The sequence below is a fragment of the Pseudophryne corroboree genome, chromosome 5 (genome assembly GCF_028390025.1).
Source record: "Pseudophryne corroboree isolate aPseCor3 chromosome 5, aPseCor3.hap2, whole genome shotgun sequence".
Lineage (NCBI taxonomy): Eukaryota > Metazoa > Chordata > Amphibia > Anura > Myobatrachidae > Pseudophryne > Pseudophryne corroboree.
In genome coordinates, this window is record NC_086448.1 from 664,446,191 (window position 1) to 664,452,319 (window position 6,129).

At 42.1% G+C, this 6,129-nt stretch overlaps 2 pseudogenes; one reads left to right on the forward strand and one right to left on the reverse strand.

Moving 5' to 3' along the window:
- Positions 1-580: 580 nt before the first annotated feature.
- LOC134930970 (5S ribosomal RNA) lies at positions 581-699 on the reverse strand (annotated as a pseudogene).
- A 2,488-nt stretch (positions 700-3,187) lies between these two features.
- LOC134930981 (5S ribosomal RNA) lies at positions 3,188-3,306 on the forward strand (annotated as a pseudogene).
- Positions 3,307-6,129: the final 2,823 nt, after the last annotated feature.

Genomic DNA, 6,129 nt, shown 5'->3' on the forward strand with positions numbered 1-6,129 from the left:
GAGGTGTTAAAGGTTGTTTTGCAAAGAAGCAAAAGAAAGACTGTTTGATATGTCTCTCTGGGGCACACTTTATTTAAATTAACTGGATGACAAAGTTATGAAACCGTGGAATGTATATGAAGCATTAAAACGTAACTTTTAATTTATTCTACAGACGAAAAAAATATACTCAAGTATTATAAGGAAAAAATTAGTTAGTTAATTAACCATATGAGAAAAAACATTGCTGTATAAAACAGCGAAATAGGTTAAAACAAGTATTAAATAGCATATATAGAAGACGATATAATGATATGTCACTCGCCTATTAAAAGTGGGTGACAGAAAGTTTGTCTGTAAACCCGCTGGATTTTAGGCGAGTATTACTGTTAGACATTTGTCCAATGCGAAAATAAAAATTCTTGTTATCTCTATGAATTTATGATTAGATATACACATGTATATTTCATATAAGAGATACAAGAAAAAAACGGCTTTTATATTACCGGACTCCTTTTTGAGTGGTCAGCTGTACTGCGTATTCTGCAATGTTAGCTTGCAAATGAGTTTTGCTGGTCAATGAAAGGCATGTACCTTAATGGGACTACAGTACCCAGTATTCCCAGAGGGTCACCCTTTCTAGTACTGACCGGGCCCAGTGCTGCTTGGCTTCCAAGATCAGACGAGATCGGGCAGATCCAGCATGGTATGACTGTAGAAGATATGGTAAATACCTCTCAACATAGAGAATGGCTGCTAATTTTAGCAAACTGTGGTTCCGTGATCAGAAATGTTGAGTTAACAATAGCCAATTATTGGCCCTAAAGGAAAACTCCCGTGGTTTTCAGGGGAACCAAAATGTGGAGAGATTGTTCACTGATGAAATCCTCCACGTAAATTATAATTGGAAACACATACAAGAATCACCTCGAACGAATTAAGGTGTGGCAATAAGAATACTGATATGACAAAAATTGATTGATGTGATGGAATTATAATAAACAATCTTGCGAATTACCATATGCTGAATCTTGTATAAGAATTGACATAAATTGTTGTGTGAAGCTGTCTAAGCAGCGCCTTATCTCATTGTAAAGAGATGCAGTTATTTTAAATAGTTTCCACGATAAAGAATTACTAAGTATAAAGTGACTAATCATTAGTGTAACTATGTAACAATACCCTTAGGATACACCACTAGGGCTGTAAGGCAGCTAATTGTTCAATCACATACACAACTTGACATAGGATGTTGCAAAAAAAGGGGTCTAGGCAGCACTGTGTCTAAATGAAGACAGATACAATTGTTTTTAAATATACCACATAAGTTGCAAGGAGCAGCTGACTTCTATCACTGCAAGATGCAAATATTTGTATATAGTTGTCACAGTAACTCAATGCAGACAGATACATTATTTTTTAGATAGATCACATAGGCTGCAAGAAGCAGCTGACTTCTATAGCTGAAAGATACAAATATTTGTATATAGTTGTCACAATAACAAATTGCTAAGAATACTGCAGAAATGCTGACTCAAATCTCAACATAGGACTTTTTGAGAAATTCAATATTAAAACCAGCAAGAACACTGCAAGAGCAGCTGATGTTCTATTTGCAAACAAATTGCACAAAGTATCCAATTCTGTTTGACAAAATAATCACAGTTAATGAGAACAGAGTATTTGTAAATAGGCACTGCTCTAATAATAAATGGGTGAAAGCTCTCCTATCAACGGAATGTCTGAAGTCAAAAATAATAATTGCCAGACTGTATTGGTGGAATTAGTGATATTGGGATAATTAAACACTTAATTGTTGCACCAATAGAATGACAGATGACAATACAGTTCCCTGCATTAGATAAGTGCCATGTATCTGTGCACCGTATCCAAGGGTTTGATATTTGCACTCATTGACAGCTGAAAAAAATGGTTACCATGCAAAGGGTGAATACCCTGCATGGGTGTAAATTAGTCAGGGAGCGTCAGGCAATTGGTGTTACCGGCTTATGTGTTGCCAGGGAAACGGTCCGTGCTTCATGCACAGAGTGGGGGCAGCTTCTTCCTTGTAATTGCACTGGGCACACAGGGAAAGAGCTGACCAGGAGAGCTTAAGTCCGCTGCAGGGAGCGGTGTGATACTTGCGGCGTGTGCTGGAAGGAGTCCGCCAGTCGGAGCCCCGTTGCCGAGGTCCCGGAAGTCGGGTGCCGGACCGGAAGTGACGCGCGTTTCGCTGGGAGGAGCTCCTGTGAACAAGCTCGATTGCTAGATTGCTTAGATTTTAAGCACGGATCTGCCGTGTGTATGCCCTCCAGCGATAGCGATGCGCGGCCCCGCGCATCGATATCGCCGATGCTAGATTGAGCTTCATGCAGGCTCAATCTAGCGGGTCGCTCACTTCACCGTTGTGTGAAGTGAGCGGCCCCCCGTCGGCTTTCCCCCTCGCTCAGCACATCGCGCTGTGCTGAGCGGGGTGAGAGATGTGTGCTGAGCGGTCTGTGTTAAGATCGCTCAGCACACATCTCTCCCGTGAGTACCCCCCTTTACTGTGACAACTATATACAAATATTTGTATCTTGCAGTGATAGAAGTCAGCTGCTCCTTGCAACTTATGTGGTATATTTAAAAACAATTGTATCTGTCTTCATTTAGACACAGTGCTGCCTAGACCCCTTTTTTTGCAACATCCTATGTCAAGTTGTGTATGTGATTGAACAATTAGCTGCCTTACAGTCCTAGTGGTGTATCCTAAGGGTATTGTTACACTAATCATTAGTCACTTTATACTTAGTAATTCTTTATCGTGGAAACTATTTAAAATAACTGCATCTCTTTACAATGAGATAAGGCGCTGCTTAGACAGCTTCACACAACAATTTATGTCAATTCTTATACAAGATTCAGCATATGGTAATTCGCAAGATTGTTTATTATAATTCCATCACATCAATCAATTTTTGTCATATCAGTATTCTTATTGCCACACCTTAATTCGTTCGAGGTGATTCTTGTATGTGTTTCCAATTATAATTTACGTGGAGGATTTCATCAGTGAACAATCTCTCCACATTTTGGTTCCCCTGAAAACCACGGGAGTTTTCCTTTAGGGCCAATAATTGGCTATTGTTAACTCAACATTTCTGATCACGGAACCACAGTTTGCTAAAATTAGCAGCCATTCTCTATGTTGAGAGGTATTTACCATATCTTCTACAGTCATACCATGCTGGATCTGCCCGATCTCGTCTGATCTTGGAAGCCAAGCAGCACTGGGCCCGGTCAGTACTAGAAAGGGTGACCCTCTGGGAATACTGGGTACTGTAGTCCCATTAAGGTACATGCCTTTCATTGACCAGCAAAACTCATTTGCAAGCTAACATTGCAGAATATGCAGTACAGCTGACCACTCAAAAAGGAGTCCGGTAATATAAAAGCCGTTTTTTTCTTGTATCTCTTATATGAAATATACATGTGTATATCTAATCATAAATTCATAGAGATAACAAGAATTTTTATTTTCGCATTGGACAAATGTCTAACAGTAATACTCGCCTAAAATCCAGCGGGTTTACAGACAAACTTTCTGTCACCCACTTTTAATAGGCGAGTGACATATCATTATATCGTCTTCTATATATGCTATTTAATACTTGTTTTAACCTATTTCGCTGTTTTATACAGCAATGTTTTTTCTCATATGGTTAATTAACTAACTAATTTTTTCCTTATAATACTTGAGTATATTTTTTTCGTCTGTAGAATAAATTAAAAGTTACGTTTTAATGCTTCATATACATTCCACAGTTTCATAACTTTGCCATCCAGTTAAATTAAATAAAGTGTGCCCCAGAGAGACATATCAAACAGTTTTTCTTTTGCTTCTTTGCAAAACAACCTTTAACAGTTCTTTCTGAAATAATGTCCGGGAGCACCACCAACCCTGTTCTGCCCCAAAAGCCTCTTTAGGTGGAATTGGCAGCTCTATGTTGGTCTAAATTGTAATTTGAAATTTCATTGTTATTATAATTTTCTATCAAGTAATGTACAATCTGGTCCAGTGCAGACTCCAAGAAAAACCCACCCAGTAAGGTTTGTGAGAGGTGCTGAATGTGTGGTTTGAAGGAGAGGGAGGAGTCAAGGATTACTCCAAGACAGCGCACTTGGGGGCTAGAGGAGATAGTAGTGCCATCAATAGATAATGAGATTGTAGGAGGTGAGGTTATGCGGGAGGGAGGGAAGATGATCAGCTCGGTCTTAGACATGTTAAGTTTAAGAAAGCGCTGGGACATCCAGGAAGAGGTAGCAGAGAGACAGTTGGAGATACGAGTGAGGAGAGCAGGGGAGAGGTCTGGAGAGGAAAGATAGATTTGGGTGTCATCAGCATAGAGATGATATTGGAAACCAAAAGAACTAATGAGCTTACCTAGTGAGGACGTATAGAGACAGTACCTTGGGGTACCCCTACAGTTAGTGGAAGTGAGGGGGAGGTGGAATCATGAGAGGAGACAGAGAAAGAACGGTCAGAAAGGTAGGAGGACAGCCAAGAGAGGTCAGTGTCACGCAGACCAATGGAGTGAAGAATTTGCAGTGGGAGAGGATGGTCCACAGTGTCAAAAGCAGCAGATAGATCAAGTAGAATAAGTATAGAGTAGTGTCCCTTAGATTTAGCAGCATGGAGGTCATTGCATACTTTTGTAAGGGCAGTTTCAGTGGAGTGGAGAGGACGGAAGCCAGACTGGAATGGGTCAAGCAGTGAGTGTGAGGAAAGAAAGGAAGTAAGGCGGTTGTAGACAATACGCTCAAGGAGTTTGGAGGCAAAAGGGAGGAGAGAAATGGGTCGGTAGTTGGAGAGAGTGTTTGGATCAAGTGTAGGTTTTTTAAGAATAGGAGAGATGAGTGCATGCTTGAAGGCAGAGGGGACAGTGCCTGATGAGAGGGATAGATTGAGAAGGTGGGAAAGATGGGAACAAGCAGAGGGTGAGAGGTAGCGGAGGAGGCGGGAGGGGATAGGGTCAAGTGGGGAGGTGGTGAGGGGACAGGAACGAATGAGGGCCATGACTTCCTCTCCAAATGCATGGGAGAAAGATGTCAGAGTAGGTGCGAGGGATGGGGAGGGATGGTAAGGGATGGGAGAAAGCTGGTTACTGATGGTCTGGTGTAATGTCCTGACGTATGGAGTCAATTTTGGATGTGAAGTAAGTGGCAAAGTCAAGAGCAGAGAGTGAGGAAGGGAGACAAGGTGGAGGTGGGCAGAGGAGTGAGTTGAGAGTGACAAAGAGGCGCCGGGGGCTGGAAGACTGGGAGGAGATGAGATTCTTGAAGTATGATTGTTTAGCAAGAGAAAGGGCAGCACTGAAGGATGAGAGCATAAGTTTGAAATGGAGGAAGTCTGCCTTAGAGCGTGATTTCCTCCAGTGTCGCTCAGCAGTACGTGAGCATTTCTGCAAATATCTGGTGCATTTGGTGTGCCAGGGTTGAGGTATTAATTTGCGAGGGTGAATAGTGGTTGGTGGAGCAACAGAGTCAAGAGCAGAAGTAAGGGATGCATTGTATGTGGAAGTGGCTTGTTCAGGGCATGAGAGAGAGATATTAGGAGAGAGAAGTGAATCAAACAGGGAGGAAAGGAATGTGGTGTCAATAGCTTCAATGTTACGCTAAGTGATGGTAGCCTTAGGAGGTAGAGATGGGGAAGTCGAGAGAGATAGGTTAAAGGAGAGCAGGTGGTGGTCAGAGAGGGGAAATGGGGACTTTGAAAAATCAGAAATATCACAGCGGTGAGTGAAGACCAGATCCAGTGAGCTCCCATTAACATGGGAGGGTGAGGAGGTCCACTGGGAGAGACCAAGTGAAGAGGTGAGGTTAAGGAGTTTAGAGGCAGGGGATTGTGTGGGGATGTCAATAGGGATGTTGAAATCACCTAGGATAATGGAGGGAATGTCAGAAGAGAGGAAGTGAGGAAGCCAGGAAGCAAAGTTGTCAATGAATTTGGAAGCAGTGCCAGGGGGGCGGTAAATGACAGCTACTCTAAGATGGACTGGTTGGAAGAGGCATATGGCATGGACCTCAAATGTAGAGAATGTAAGGGATGGTTCTGGTGGTATGAGTTGGTAGGAGTAACTAGAAGGTAAAAGGACCCCAACACCACCCCCA